This window comes from Carassius auratus, unplaced genomic scaffold (assembly GCF_003368295.1).
Source record: "Carassius auratus strain Wakin unplaced genomic scaffold, ASM336829v1 scaf_tig00215883, whole genome shotgun sequence".
In the NCBI taxonomy this organism is placed as follows: domain Eukaryota; kingdom Metazoa; phylum Chordata; class Actinopteri; order Cypriniformes; family Cyprinidae; genus Carassius; species Carassius auratus.
Window position 1 is genome coordinate 146,000 of NW_020528291.1, and position 15,679 is coordinate 161,678.

A 15,679-nucleotide genomic window follows, 5' to 3' on the forward strand; every position below is an offset into this window, starting at 1 on the left:
CTGTGTCACAAGCCACTTCCTCATTGGCAGATGGAGGGATATAAACAACAACGGCGATCACCACAGTGAACTCCCTTGGCAGGTAATAAGGTCTTAAACTAACTGCCAATAGTTCAATATCCTTATTACATATCTGATCTTTAATAGTAGCATGATTGGGATTGCACCACTTTTTATTGATGAGCAAAAAAGCCCCCCTCCTTTATGCTTACCTCTTGATTCGGCGTTCCTATCCGCTCGTATTGTCCTGAAGCCGGTAAAGCTGGTCACGAGATCAGGGATATTGTCCGTCAACCACGACTCGGTCAGACATATAAGACTGCTTTCCCGGTACATTTTCTGGCTCCTGACAAGTGTCTCTAGCTCTTCGAGCTTGTTTGTCAAACAGCAAACATTTCCCATGGTGATAGATGGTAGGGCTGGTTTAAAGGTTTCTTTCCAAGCTCTTTCTCTACTCTTCTTATTTCTCTTCACCCCAGCTCTAATTCCACAGTGTCTCCTCCTTAATATATCCTTCGGAATATCATGTTTAATCCCAAATTTTTAACCTTGTACCAGGTCTAGTAATTCTTGCCGGGTGTATACAAAAGCAGGTGCCTCTCGGCTAATGTTATAGTCCTTTGCCCGCATAAACTTTTCCGATATCAAGTCCATATCAACAATCGATTCATTAATCTATCCACTAAAATTCAAAACACTTAAAAGCACTTTTAAAAACACTTAAAAACACAATACTACACACAGCTGCACGCTACAGGCTGCCAGCTCATCGGCGCCATATTAGTTGACTGTCAGCCCAAGTACAAACTCTCTAACCACTAGGCCACAACTTTCCTTTTTAAAGCCTTGTATAGAAACTATCATTGGGTAAAATTATAAATCATCAGAAAATGTATTTATTATTTTTTCTGTTTCACTGAAAAAAGTGCAACTGCATTGTTGTCTAAAGCACATTTTTACTTAATTCGACTTAATTTACTTTTCTGTCTTGTCATTGAGCTAAAGTATATTATTTACTTAATTGGAAGTAAATCTGTTCCCTCTCAAGCTTTCATGAGACATCACAGAGATATTTCTCTATTATGGGAACTCCTTCCCTTCCAACCTTTCCTGAAGTCCTATTGGCTCATGCCAGTCAATGACTGGCCAATTGATGTGAAGTATGCAACTGCATGCAAATACAGACGAGCTCGAGAGGCAGTATAAAAGGCGTGTATGTGACAATTTACTATGGCAACAATCTGCAAAATCTTTGCAGGACCAATAGAGCTACCAGATCAGTATGCCTGCCTGGTCCTGGCCCATGCTGAGGTGGCGCTGGACGAATTCAACTGCCCACAGCCGCCAATGTGCCGCAAAGGGTCCTTCCCCTCCCGGTGACGGGAGTGTCGTCTTGCTGCTCAGCGTACCCCAGCGGTCTCCCCGTTCCTCAGTCTCCCTCCCCGAGGGCTGCTTCCACCCTCCTTTCAATATTCCAGAGTTTGTGTCCTTTAGCCAGGAGGAGGGGGATGATGCTATCTCCATCTTGGCAGCCAAGCAGCATGGGGCCCCCAGACATTCAGGAGGAGCTCATGAGGTTTCTGTCAAGGGCTGTCCGGTAGTTGGAGTAAGCTTCACTCCTGGTATTTCAGGTCCACCTGGAAAGCTGACTTTAGGGCTCTGGTCCCCTTCTTCCCTTACGTGCATGAGCAACTGGTGAAGCCATGGTCTGGGCCCCAATTAGCGCATGTCCACTCTGCAACACAGGCCATGATTTCCCACATGGATTAGGCGGAGGCCCACAGGTATGTGCACTCTCCCACCATCGAGGAGACTGTCGCTGGACACCTGTGTCCTGCAGCAGCCAAGACTCTAGGTTCGTACATCAGCCTCCCCTCAAAGCTGTGCAGGACTACTGCCCACCTCAACAATAAAGCATATGCATCTGAAGGTGAGGTGGCTTCCCTGCTGCACGCCATGGCGGTGCTGCAGGTTTTTCAGGTGGAGCCCTCACGGCAGAGGCTATTATGGATCTGTGTGCATAGACAGACTTCCCACTGATGGTGACAAAGCGATCGGCCCAGGCTATGGGTAAGACCAGGGGGTTTATGGTTTTCCTTCAGAGCTGGACGAGTTCAACTGCGGGCATTGCGTGGAACTGCCGGCCCGCCTGCTCAGGATCTGCTGCTTCAGGATTATAACACTAAAACAAATCCTGCTGCAAATTTACCCCAGGGATTGGTTTGCATCCGTGGACTTAAAGGACACATATATTCACATTCAGATAGTACAGCATCACAGATGGTTTATGAGTGTGACGAGTGGGGCGGGGCCAAGGGACGTGGGAATGAGCGAGGCTGGTGGAGTGATTGTAGATGAGCGACACCTGCGACACTCACCGGTCTCGAGGCCCACAGAGGAGATGGAGGGATATAAAACAGGAGCGACGACAGTGAAGGACGAGAGAGGACAAGGTCTGGGCTTTATTTTATGTTTTGGCTTTTATTTGTGCACATCAGTCATCCGTGAGGGGCTGATGCGCTGTTTTGTGTTTATTTTGATTAAGTTTCATTTGATTGTCCGCCCAGGGGGTCGAAATTGGGCACAACACCGGCTTCAAATCAATCATCAGGATGCTCCCAATGGGCAGCGGGGGAAACCGGAACTGTACATCCGAGCTGCAAGAAAAGGGAAGGGCAATCATTTCTGAATAGATACACATCAATGCCCACTTGTTCGTGAACGATAGGAATTCCCACCCTCAATATGAATGAATAGAGCGAATTGATCAATCTCGTACGTAGACCTCTATCTGCCCGGAGTCAATCACAGTATATATATATATATATATATATATATATATATATATATATATATATATATATATATATATATATATATATATATATATCCCAGACAGCAAGCAGTTTCGGCCCAGATCTGGGATTAATTGGATCAATAATCGTAAAGAAATGTTACCCCCTTATATATTTAAATAAAGATGAAAAAACACTTTTTTAAGTGTAATTTATTTAATGATAGAGACAGCACTTTCATTCAATTTTAAATTAAACAAGCAATTTGCTATCAACACATCAACTGACAATTGATTTAAAATAGTAAAATAAAAACACACACGCATCTAAATATCTGAACCGACACTTGAAAGTGTGATGTATAATAAATAACATTGGCGTGGGATTGAAAAACAAATATTTTCAGTTCCTCACATCAAAACCACAGGGATTATGTTTAATTTCATACCTCAATATGAAATTCAGAAGTTTACAGTTTACATGTACTCCCCCTACCATAATGCAAATTATTGGTCAAAATGAGAAAACTAAATATTATACATACATATATATATATATATATATATATATATATATATATATATATATATATATATATAAAGTTACCGGATATCACAAACTGCTTTGTTTAGAACTCTCTCACAACAGACACGGAAGAGAAGACAATGAATAAAATTGATATATATATATATATATATATATATATATATATATATATATATATATATATATATATATTTATATATATATATATATATATATATATATATATATATATATATATATATAAAGTTGCTATATGTCAAGTTTTTTTTTTTTTTTTTAGCAGTTTTCACAAGTCAGTAAAAATTAGTAGAACAGACAGGTGTTCATACATAACTTTCGATATTTATTGCACGTCAACAGACAGCAAGAATTTTATCCTGAACTTCATGTATTATCTTTGTAAGAAAAGTGGTTTTGGTCTCAAAAGCAGTCTCAGAGGTGGTCTAAGGTAACGTTAACTGTTAAAATCGAATATAACCTTACCTGTTCTAAATATTTGAAATTTAACACCATAAACTATACAGTATTCACTTTCTAATTATTCAATTTTTAACCGTAGTAACGTTAATTAGTTTGTTTGAATGCCTGCCGCTCGAGCTTGATGATGCTCATGCTAGCCATGCTGTGAACTTGAATATAAACCGCTGTATAAAGTTTAACGTTAATTAGACCGAGGCTGCCGAAATCATGTTCAGTGTATGTGAGATTAATAATTTCCCCTTTTCTCCCTCAAGTGGCAGGGTTGTAAATTCTGTCATCTGTTCATTATTGGTGTTGATGGTGTTTTTCACATGCATGCTTTTTAATGCTAGTTTAATTCTCAAATTGATCTGATACTTTCGTTTCACAAAAAGTAAACAAATTGAGCTGCGGTCCGTAACTTTGTTTGTGTTCAAAATGTAGAAAAATGAACATAATAAGCGAGTACACCATGAATCCATTTTCCAAACCGTGTTTTTAGCTTGTCCTGAATCACTAGGGTACACCTATAATAAGTGTTTATATTCGGACTATTTTAGATTGCTTGGGGGGTAGCGCGGCGGAGTAACCCAGTACCTTTGTGATTCTTCATAGACATAAACAGAAAAAAGTAGCTCCGGCTACAGTGTTCTTCCGCAAGACGCAAGCAGTTCTGTTTATTAACCGCTAGAGCGTCAAAAGTTCCCTACTGCAGCTTTAATATTAACACATATATTTATCATCAGGCGAAGAGACAGTCTGGGCAGCAGCAACAAGTCAACTATTACAAGTAGAGATGGGTTTGGACTGGTACTAATTTGGTTCCTGACTTGTTCGGTACTGAAAACATTTGCATAAGCTACAGGATCAATAGTGCTGCTCTCAGTATTCTTGTAACATTGATTCATTACCCTTTAGACACAACCACATGTAACCCAGGGTAAATATAAATAGAGAATAATAGTAAAATTAATTAATAAAATTAAAGTAAAATATAAATAGTAAAATTATATGGTTCTATTTTCCCAGTCACCTGAACAAACCCTTCATTTATATCATCATGCAGGAGTCACATGGTAGGTTCAGTGAATGCTTTCAACCAATCATAGCATGCAAGCATGTTTTTACAAGCTGCGGTGAGTTTCCCCAATCAGTAGTGTGAGGGTGAAGCCACCGGAGCAGTTGCACTCGGTTTGTCTCTATACAAACAATGCTTTTCCGCTTATTTCCATCTTAAATGCTTGTTTAATTTTAGCATGCGATCCTGTATTTGTAGTGTCGCCCACCGTCATCTTTAGAAGCCGACTAGTGCCGCGGTGTGTCGAATATCTGTAGGAATTGGTGAGTCTGTTTGTTGTTGTGTCCGCTAGCATGTTATTATGGCACTGACAACTTTATTGGCATCCTTATTATAATGACGGGTTCTGCTAGCTTAATGCTTATAGCATTAAGCCATCTCATTGTATTGTATCGTATCCATCCCTATGGAATTCTATTGGGGTTTATAAATTGTAATGTAAACCTAGCACTTTGTTTCAAAGCTATGGTTTTAAGTATTTAAATGATTTATATACTGAGAGATAGGATTATCAATTTTATCGAATGGAGTGTTATGTAGGAAATAATTCCATTATTTATGGGTGGTTGTTTCCATGCATTTTGAGTATTTTTGTACAATTGTGTTATTGTGTATTGTTTTATACAATTGTGACTATCTCTGGTGCAGTATTTTGAATACTATGGTGTACACAAATATAGAATATAAAACTAGCTAGTAGGTAAATTTATATTATGAGTAGTGATTAAACCATAGGTCCTGTTTAATTAATACAGGCCAGGTGCGGCCAGTTGCGGGCCAGTTGATGGCGAGCTATCATTACCTGGAACAGAACCTGCCTCAACAACATCATCGCCACCTGTGGGTTCGGTAGGAGGTTGTGCAGCTTTGCTCACCCCCTCACTCTCATATATACACGCACACAGCCATTCACTAGGTTCTGGCTCATGAACTAATTGCATATCACGGACCATCCACATTATTTGGACATGGTGTTCATCTTTTATGAGCAAAGAATATAGTCCTATACTGTGTAGTGAATTGTCTTTAAATTGAGTACTCTCCAGTTTTCTGAGTTACAAGTTGTTGTTTACCCTTTGTGAACTACTGAACTTCTCTGCAGATTTGAAATATTTTGGGTATTGTTGTTATTGTTTGTCTTTTGTTTTCACTTAATACATGGTACCAACACAAAATCTAAATTACCTGTCTCTGTGTTATTATTTGCTTTTTCAACACCTCCCTCAGATGAACTTTTATCTTTTGTAATCCAATTATTAACTATAGCTATATTTAACACACATACCCTGTGTGTATGCTACAAAATGTAGAAAAATGAACATAATAAGCAAGTACACCATGAATCCATTTTCCAAACCGTGTTTTTAGCTTGTCCTGAATCACTAGGGTACACCTATAATAAGTGTTTATATTCGGACTATTTTAGATTGCTTGGGGGGTAGCGCGGCGGAGTAACCCAGTACCTTTGTGATTCTTCATAGACATAAACAGAAAAAAGTAGCTCCGGCTACAGTGTTCTTCCACAAGACGCAAGCAGTTCTGTTTATTAACCGCTAGAGCGTCAAAAGTTCCCTACTGCAGCTTTAATATTAACACATATATTTATCATCAGGCGAAGAGACAGTCTGGGCAGCAGCAACAAGTCAACTATTACAAGTAGAGATGGGTTTGGACTGGTACTAATTTGGTTCCTGACTTGTTCGGTACTGAAAACATTTACATAAGCTACAGGATCAATAGTGCTGCTCTAAGTGTTCTTGTAACATTGATTCATTACCCTTTAGACACAACCACATATCCTCCAAATCATCTCTGCGTGGATGGCAGCAAGGATCCAGGATCAAGAGATCATTCTTCATGGAGACTGTTCCACAGGAAGCAGTTTCTCCTGGGAGAAAAACTAAACCTGGTTGTTTCAGCATCACTCAGGCAAGACTAAATACTTTTAAATTGATTTCATTTGGTTATATGTTTCAGGTCATCCTGACCATTCTGCTGTCCTGGATGTAAGGCCGTGCTGGAACTACATTTCTCGTGGTTGAAAGATTTGTGCAGCGGTATCCAGACATATAACGCCCCATCACACGGGGAGTCAACGACTCTCGTTTACTTTTAAATGAAGTGACGTCAAGCATGGTGAAATTAATTCTAGAAATTAATTCTAAATAGAAGTTGAAGACTTTTCAAGCGCCAATGCAGCCGTCCTCCAGTCAGAACGTCTTATGCAAATACCCTAGCGCAGACGCAAGCCAATCGAGTGCATGCAATACCAGAAAACTAATGTGATTGGCTGTCACTATGAGAAGAGACAGTAATTCCGATCCGATATCAGTGTCGTTTTTTGCCCTTTTTTTTTTTTTATCTATGTAGAATTTTCTATACTTCTGTGTAGGGATGTCAATTTTCAATCATTTCCATGATCTATCGTCGTTTAAATTAACGATCAAATAATCGATTAATCGTTAACCTTAATGCTGCAAAGTCTATTGCAGTAACACCCAGTCACTGGTATGACGGGATGTGCAAAAGTGTGTGTGTGTGTGTGTGTGTGTGTGTGTGTGTTTTTTTTTTTTTTTTTTTTTTTACAGTGAAGACCAAATGTTTGGACACACCTTCTCATTCAAAGAGTTTTCTTTATTTTCATGACTATGTAAATTGTAGAGTCACACTGAAGGCATCAAGGGCTATTTGAGCAAGAAGGAGAGTGATGGGGTGCTGCGCCAGATGACCTGGCCTCCACAGTCACCTGACCTGAACCCAATCCAGATGGTTTAGGGGTGTGCTGTACCGCAGACAGAAGGCAAAAGGGCCAACAAGTGCTAAGCATCTCTCGGGGAACTCCTTCAAGACTGTTGGAAGACCATTTCAGATGACTACCTCTTGAAGCTCAACAAGAGAATGCCAAGAGTGTGCAAAGCAGTAATCAAAGCAAAAGAAGAACCTACAATATGACATATTTTCAGTTGTTTCACACTTTTTTGTTATGTATATAATTCCACATGTGTTAATTCATAGTTTTGATGCCTTCAGTGTGAATCTACAATTTTCCTAGTCATGAAAATAAAGAAAACTCTTTGAATGAGAAGGTGTGTCCAAACTTTTAGTCTGAACTGTATATATATAGACAGACGGTTTCATCGGGCGCACGCGCCTGGAACTAAGTTAACTTCCGGTCTGTGTTGTGTATATCAGTCTGGCTGCAGTGCCTTCTACAAACGCAGTTAAAGTTAAGGTGATGAGTAGACTGAAGTTGGGCTCAGGTGGTTGTGCTGCGGGATGTGTTTCCCATACATTTATTTATTTTTGGAGACTCGCCACAATTTTAAAACTAATCGATTTTCAAAAAGGCTTCGTTGAATAAACATGAGTAACGTAACGTTACGTACTGCACGTTTAATAATTCCTTACATTTATATGTTTAAATATCAAAACGAGGCACGGGTGTTTTTATATAGCTGTATTTCTGAAGGAAGACTTGCATGTTATATGCCTGATAAAGCAGCATGTGAGCGTCCCAGCTCTGCTTCGTTTACAGCTGTTACTGGGGAAACCTCTATTTCTCGCGCTTTATGTCTATGCTTTAAAACATCTCCTGCTGGCAAAGAATGAATTTGCATTTTCATTAAGCCCGCCTGATCCACGCAGCAAACATATTTTGTTTGTTATCAAAAAATATCTACTCTAGAGGGACTTGGCTGTTGTTATTGATTTTATTTGGAAGTCTACCGGAAGTTAAGTTAGGGCCACAAAAGCATGCACGCGCAGTAACATTTATGTTGTTGCCATTGAAACCGTCTATATATATATATATATATATATATATATGTATGTGTGTGTGTGTGTGTTTTTATAATGTAAGTTTGTGTGTGTAAAATAAGATGCACACTTTGATCAGAGCGGCAATAATGTGATTAGGTGCATGTAAATGCACTGATCTGTGATAATGAGCAATGTTTCCCGATCAGCAAATCAGTATATGAAAAAGATCATTTGACACTGGAGACTGGAGTAAAGTTACTGAAAAATTCAGCTTTGCCTCATAATTATTTCAATAAATATGTTTAATTATATTCAAAAAAAGAGTATGAAAACTGTTCTTAATTTCTTTCTTTTTTACAATTACTTTTTTTTTTTTTTTTTTTTTGATCAAATTAATTTAGCCTTGGTGAGCAGAAGAGACTTCTCTTGAAAACCATAAAGAAAAGATTCCAGATTTTTGACTGGTTGTGAACATACATGAGCAACATTAACAAGATGATCCTCCCTTTCAGCTCAGAGAAGGATGTTGACAGTGCAGGCCCAGTATGAAGAAGAGGAGGAAGAACACATTTAACAATTTTCTCATAAGCTTGCCATGTGTTATAATAAAAACAATGAACATGACTATAGTAATATGCTAAATGTTATTAAAAGATTCCAGTTTGCAAGAAGTCTTGAGTGTCTGACTCTACACTAGAGGAACTCTTTTCTGAAGAAGATCAGGTGCTGAGAAGGAGCCTTGTTCTACAGCAAAACACTGCATCAAGCCTCCTGTCCTTCCCTCAGAAGAGCCTGTCTTCTGCTGGGGTAAGAAACACCATCTTCTCTATCAGCTGTCCTGCCTCCTCAGCACTGTCTGAAAGAGTCTGCTGCTGGGGTAAGAAACACACTCTTCCTCTTCTCTATCAGCTGTCCTGCCTCCTCAGCACTGTCTGAAAGAGTCTTCTCCACAGTCAGTAATCAGAAATCACAGATTCTTCTGAGAAAGTCAGTATGCTCATTTTCTTAAAAACCTTTGTTTTTTTCGGGTGGGACAAATAATACAGGAGAGATGCTAGAAATCTCTATATTGTTCTTTTTTCATATCTTTACGCTTTATGAATGTTTTTTTTTTTTCTGAGAAGCTCAAGAATTATGGTTCTTTGGCAATTGCTATATTGTTTAGGTTTATCCTCTGATAGTGAGCACAGAGCCCTGATCATGACATGCAAGAAAAAGAAAGAAGTCATGTCCATGATTTACTAATTTGTTCCCTCGATGTACTAAAACGTGCACGATTACTTTTACATTTCATTGATTTGCTTAACCGTATGCACAATTTACTAATTCGTTCTCTTGATGTATAAATAGTGTACACGTTTTAGCAAATCGAGGGAATGAAATAGAAAATCATGCGCATGAATTAGCCTAAATTTTTTCCTGCATGCCGTGTAATTAAAGCACATCACCACCAGACATTTATACCAGGAGCTTCATATACGAGGCTCACGAAACAGTTTTACTTTGTGCAGTATCTTTGTGCAGTATCTGCTGAATTGTTTCAATATCTATTTATCATGTATTTTTTGTTGCACTAAATTATGTAGAGTTGTATCAATAAGTTAACTGATAATTATTTATAATTTTCACTGATAACATCATTAACTATGTCCCCATCCTTAAGACAAACATTTTCTATTGTTTATATTGTGTAATCTATAAATTGATGTGTTTAGTTTTATGTGCTCAACCATTGCATGGTTAAAGAACAAGTGCAATGTTCAAAATGTTTTGGATTAGTATTTGTAGAAAGTAGTGCTGAATAAATATTGATTTGTGAATGAATGCAGTGTGTTTTTGTCTATTTTATATTAGAAAGTAATGTTTTTGTATTTGTTTGCATTGCATGTATGTAATTAATGTATTAATTATGAATCCCCTATAATTATATTACAATTAGATTTCATAAGGTTTATTTTTTGCACCAGAGATGGATTGAGTTTATTAGTTCTTTATGTATTTCAAGGTAATGGTGAGGTGAAAATATGAATTACCAATATGATCCTGTAATGTCACGTCCTCATAACGTGCCAGTTTGGTCGTTAGGACATACTCATCACCTTCCAGTGACGTTCCACTGTAACGTCGCCACGACGGATATGGGAATCACAAAGTTACGTCACTGGAACGTTATTTGGTACGTAGCTGCGACCAATTGTACTCGGGGTATATGCAGGAATCTTGAGGTTAATTTTAATACCTTTTCAACACTTTTTCCAAGACCTTCTCAATATTTTTTAATACCTCACCGCCACTTCAAGCTGTAACCATTTACATCAGTGATACTTTTAACTTAACAGTTTTAGTTTGTGATAAAGACTAGACCACTCTGATACAAAAAAAAATCAAATAGGCTGGGATAGTAAATCAAAGCAAAGTTTATAATAAAAAATAAAATAAAAAACTTTGCTCCACCCTCAACAACAATCATGCTGACATGTGCCTCAGTTCTTCTGATTTTGTTCCCAGAAGCTCGGTGCATTGTAATTCGCACTGGGAACGCCAGAGCGTACTTTGTGGTTTTGAACTTCCGCCCGACTGCCTGCTTTGGTGATCTCAGAGGCAATTTACGAACACACCCACAATAGCCTAGTTTATGTACCTGTTAGGGCTGGGATAAACCATTATTTTTTAAACGATTAATCTAGCGATTATTTTTTCGGTGCAAGATTAATCTAACGATTAATTTTTTCAGACCGATTCGATTATCTCCCCATTAATTGACTACTAACAATTTATACACGTTGATTTACATATCTAAATGAAAAAAAACATGAATTCCTTAACATTGCAATATATGTTTATTGCTCTAAAAATTACAAAATAAAAGACTGACTAAGAATACATTACTTTGAACTTGTATAGAGATAGCATTCAATAAAACCGTGAAGCCTTGAAAACAGATTACTGAAACAAACATAGGTTCTAGCTTACTGAAAAAAAAGTTATTCTTTCAGATGAAAGTAACAACAACTTGATGTCTAGCATTCAATAAAAAAAAAAAGGTCACCCAAAATACTTGTTTAGAGCAATTTAAAGAATATAGTAACCAATGTAAACTTGAGGGCTTTAAGATAATACAGATCCAAAAAAAATTTATTAAAAAAATAACAGTGGGAGCCAGCAGCCTGTCATGGAGAAAAAAAGTTCTCCGAATGCTCCACGTGAAACGTTCCGCACTTTTTCTATCGTTTCTAATGATTTTGGAGGGAGAGAGAGAGCAAGACAGCGCTCGTGTAGTTTGAAGACTGTGAGTGCACGCACACAGCCGGGGCTCTCTCGTACGCGCCCTGGCTTTGACAGACACCAAAACAAAAGATAAATGCAGAATAACCCCTGGATTGGTTATATAACGTTGGACAGAATGTTGATCCGGCCATCGCGTATATTCAGCGCACATAAGGTAAACGTTTTGCAAACGTTTTTTTAGATAAATAAAAACAGGTCGACAAATCGATGTGCATATTTTGCGTCGACGTATTTTTTGCGTCGACGTCATCGATGACCTCGACGCGTTGTCCCAGCCCTAGTACCTGTTCGTTTTTTTAATAAAAATTATTAAATTCCCACACTTTTACGATGTTTTTGGGACTCAAATTTTGAAAGTATTTTTTTCTGAATTAGCGGTCCAACAGTTTAAGACTTTATAAAGCCGTTATAAGACTTTTTAATACTTTTTAAGGGTCTTAATTTTCCCAAAATTGATTTATCACCTTTTAATACTTTTCATGACCCTGCGGATACCCTGGTACTTTATAGTAACGTCCTCATAACGTGCCAGTTTGGTCGTCAGGACGTACTCATCACGTGCCAGCGACGTTCCACTATAACGTCGCCACGACGGATATGGGAATCACAAAGTTACGTCGCTGGAACGTTATGTGGTACGTCGCTGAGATCAATATGGTACTTTATAGTAGCGTTCTCATAACGTGCCAGTTTGGTCGTTGGGACGTACTCATCACGTTCCAGTGACGTTCCACTATAATGTCGCCACGACGGATATGGGAATCACAAAGTTACATCGCTGGAACGTTATTTGGGATGTCGCTGCAACGAATATGGTCTGGTCCAGTTACGTCGTCACGACGTAACTGTGTTAGCTGGGTCGCCATCTCTGCTGCTGCTGCGAATCTATTTAGCTGTTGCGTGCGTGGGTGCGTGCGCTCACGAATGTGTGTGTGTTTGCCGCCACTGTCGAAGAAATGTCTCCGGTTACTATCGTAACCTCGGTTCCCTGAGAGGCGGGAACGAGACATTACATCAGCTAAGACGTATACGGGAACTCTTCCCTTCTCCACTTCACTGAAATCTTATTGGCTAACGCCAGCTGGGGACAGCTGGCCAATTGACGCGAAGCATGCAAATACTGGCGGGTCAGCGGGCAGTATAAAATGCATGGGCGCGAAAATTCCGTCAGAATCACGACTGAACGCTAGCACAACTGATCAAACAGCGACCACGGCGGCTAACGTAATGTCTCGTTCCCGCCTCTCAGGGAACCGAGGTTACGATAGTAACCGGAGACATTCCCTCTCGAGGCGGTAACTCAACATTACGTCAGCTAAGACGTATATGGGAACTGTATAAAATCCTGCCGTGAGAGCAGTGAAGAGAAGCCCTGAACGGAGTCAATCACCCCCTCGCATAAGCAGAACAGTTCTAGCCAATGGCCGTGTCGCTAAGAGTGCTTGCATCTGATAGGCGGAACTAGACCAATGAGACATCTGCTCCGAGCCTAACAAAATGTGCATAATTTCAAGCAATATATCGAAATCTGCACTAGCCAGGGCAGACACAAAACAATAAGCACTCAAGCATGAGAGTTAAACAGAGTCGACGGCGTTTGCGGTGACTACTGCATAAACCATATAATCCATAACACAGAGTTAGCAGCCATGGTAACTACTGTATAGCTGGTTATAACAGAATGAATAATACTTAACTCACCGAAAGTATATGTGACGCTACAGAGGGTACATCCAGCTTGTAAAACCTGGCGATTGTGTTCTAGGAAAACCAGCCAGCAGCAAAACATAAATACTGGACAGACATACCTCTAGACCAGGCCCATCAGGAAGCATTTATATTGACCTCGCAGAATGAGCTCTGATATTGAGGGGATAATCCTTCCCCTGGCATTCGATAGCGTCCACAAACCAGTGAGAAAGTCTCTGTTTAGAAACAGCACGTCCCTTATTACATCCACCAAGCACACGAACAGTTGGTCCGACTGACGAAAGGCGGCCTAGCGATTCATATACATCCGTAAAATCCTAACAGGGTCCCGGCGCTCTGAGCATCAGCGTTACGCGAGGCTGACGGCTCAACAGATAAGGCGGGCGGGCAGGCAGGGAAACAAAACGGTGTATTGAGTGACTTCGGAACGAAACCCGGTCTCGGCCGGAGAGTGACATTACAGTCGCCAGGCCTGAAACCAATTCAATATCGTTCACCAAAAACTCATGAAGTTCTCCAAGGCACTTCGCCAAAGCGAGAGCAAGAAGCAAGGCAGTCTTCAGGGAAGCTCCTTAACCGCAATCGAGGTTAACGGCTCAAACAGTAGTAAGAGATAGAGCCCTCAAAGCTAGAGCGAAATCCCACGGCGGCACGGAGGGCGGCCATGAAGTGCACAATCTCCTCGCTCCCCTGAGAAAACTGATTACCAGAGCGTGCTTACCGATCGTTTGCCCGTTAACCGGGGATCGAAAGCGGCAATATCGGTCACATACAACTTAGCGTGGATGGTTTCAAACTACCGCTATCCATACTGTGCTGTAGAAAGCGCAAAACATCCGACACGGAACAGGTCCCCGGGTCAATATAAATGTTCTCGCACCATTTTGTGAAAACTCCCCACATCTGCGCATAGCAGCGAATGTTTGATGGTGCTCGCGTCTCTGTAAGGGTGTTTAGCACTCGTGAGTGTAGAGCGTCCCGCTCATTAGGGTCCCTGCAGCGGCCACACATGAAGGTTCCACAGCTTGGGGCTGGGGTGCTATATTGTGTCATTCGCCTGAGACAGCAGGTCCTGCCTGAGGGGGATTCGCCATGAGGGAGCCACCACTAACTCTCTCAGGTCCGCGAACCAGGGCTGATTCGGCCAGTTCGGGGCCACGAATATAACTGACGCTTTCTCCTCCCTGATTTTGCACAACACAGGCAGAATCTTCACATGAGGGAATGTGTAAGCCTGGCTTCCGGCCAACGCGATGTCAGAGCATCTCCCGGCAGGGGGGCAGTGAGATAGCAAATGTGTTCTCGCTCGTGGCAAACAAATCTACTTCCTCCCTCCCAAATCATTAGATCTGATCTTGGGTGAAGCCTCCATCTCCTTGAGAAAACCCGTTCCTTGAAAGCATGCTCACGCCACGGTTCAAAGTACCGGGGATGTGCGACGCTCTTATGGAGATTAAGTGTTTGTCCGCCCACAACAGGAGACCCGCTGCCTGTTTGAATAGAGCTCTGGAGCGCACGCCGTCCTGGCGATTTTTGTACGAGACCACAGACGTGTTGTCGGTTTGAATCAGTACATGTTTCTGCTTTAATTCCGACCGAAAGGCTTGCAGGGATATTAGGACACAGCTTCCATTATTCCGAACGGTTTATGTGCCACCTTCTCTGTGACTCCGACCACAGGCCCAGACGCACTGCTCCCCAGTCTAGATTTGCGTTCGCAGAGAAAATAACTCCTGGGCTGAACATATCCGGGCTGTTCCACGGTCTCAGAGTGCTGACGCAACTGTGAATGACCGTATGTGCTTGTGGAGCGAAGACCACGCCCTCGGCGGAACTCGAGTTACAGCCAAAACTGTAGCGGCTGCAATGTAGCAGACCCAGATGGCACTCCGAAGAAGCCGCCGTCATCAGTCCCAGAAGCCTCTGAAATTTCCTCAGTGCAAACGACCTGCCCGGTATGAAACAGCGCAAAGTCAATGAAATGCTCTAGAGAGAGATGAGCTCGCATCGCCATCGAGTCCAAACATATTCCCAGATATGTTAC

The 15,679-nt window shown here is 40.7% G+C and overlaps 1 long non-coding RNA gene across 1 annotated transcript; it reads left to right on the forward strand.

The window, feature by feature from the left end:
• Positions 1–4,850: 4,850 nt before the first annotated feature.
• LOC113096147 (uncharacterized) lies at positions 4,851–6,258 on the forward strand. Its single transcript, XR_003288469.1, has 3 exons — positions 4,851–4,991; positions 5,077–5,141; positions 5,634–6,258. It is a non-coding gene; the product is annotated as an uncharacterized LOC113096147 (long non-coding RNA).
• The last annotated feature ends 9,421 nt before the right edge of the window (positions 6,259–15,679 follow it).